This window comes from Priapulus caudatus, unplaced genomic scaffold, assembly GCF_000485595.1.
Source record: "Priapulus caudatus unplaced genomic scaffold, Priapulus_caudatus-5.0.1 Scaffold1449, whole genome shotgun sequence".
Lineage (NCBI taxonomy): Eukaryota > Metazoa > Priapulida > Priapulimorpha > Priapulimorphida > Priapulidae > Priapulus > Priapulus caudatus.
Window position 1 is genome coordinate 43,908 of NW_014578510.1, and position 1,466 is coordinate 45,373.

Here is a 1,466-nt window from a genome sequence, read left to right on the forward strand (position 1 = left end):
ATATATATACATATATCGGTCTATAGCGATCGTACAGTAGAAACGGAAAAACATAAATCACACGAAAGCGAGAAAAACCGGTGACAGCTAGCGCAGCAGAAGTTATATGTGTATACATTTGTGTAGAAATGCGGGGAGAAACGTATAAACCGTATATAAGAACGGAGCATGAAGAGGAAACGAAGAGCGGAATAGAGGGACCGCATAAACGCATAATGAAGGCATGTATGAATTAACCATGTATAGCGCAAATATAGTCTAACGGGCCACATGTTAAACGGGGAATGTCGGGCATGCGTATAGTTACTATGTATTGGTATGCATCTATCATCTATGTATGTATGTGTATGTAATATATATATATATAGGTCTATATACATATATATAGGTCTATATATATATATATAGTGTTGCATACATACGGCTGTATTTATACGATACCAAGAGCGCGCGAGGGCGGCATGCTCACACTAAGCCTTACTTTGTCTTAATCACATGGTAACCGCCTACTTTGACCTAATTTGCTGTCATCTGTTTAAGAAAACATGGGCAGCGGCCCACTTTCAGTGTTTCCCGACACGTCACAAACACCGCCCAAGACTTCCGCGACGGCTCTTCTAGCCGACCACTACTGCTGCTGGAATGATGCTCTGCCAAACAGAAACTATAACCTACAAGAAATAACCGCCACTAGCTTTATATAGCTCTTGATAGGATGCTCATACTTAATACGCTCTTGATAGGATGCTCATACTTAATAGTTAATACGCTCTTAATAGGATGCAACGGCAAACGAATGGAAATTAATTTAAATCGAATAATAAATATAACCGATAATTATCGTTATAACCAATCATGAATCAGTATAACTAACAAACGCCAGTGCCCACGCAGCGGATAACGAGCATCTAGAGTAGAAGGTTCTGTCAAATAATAATTATTATACTAATATCTACAACCCATTATCAACGCAGATGAATGACATCCGTTCACTTCTAGCCGAAGACGAGGGTCGGGGTAGCTCTAGAACTATCGCCCTTCGCTCTGCCGCAGGCCTGTGGCAGAGCGAAGGGCTATAGTTCTAGAGCTAGGGTGGGGCACTGTGGCAGAGCGAAGGGCGATAGTTTTAGAGCTAGGGTGGGGGTGGATATATAGCAACGGCAAACGAATGGAAATTTATTATATTTATTATATTTATCGAATAAAAAATATAACCGATAATTATCATTATAGTCAATCATAAATCAGTATAACTAACAAACGCCAGTGCCCACGCAGCGGATAACGAGCATCTAGAGTAGAAGGTTCTGTCAAATAATAATTATTATACTAATATCTACAACCCATTATCAACGCAGATGAATGACATCCGTTCACTTCTAGCCGAGGACGGGGGTCGGGGTAGCTCTAGAACTATCGCCCTTCGCTCTGCCGCAGGCCTGTGGCAGAGCGAAGGGCGATAGTTC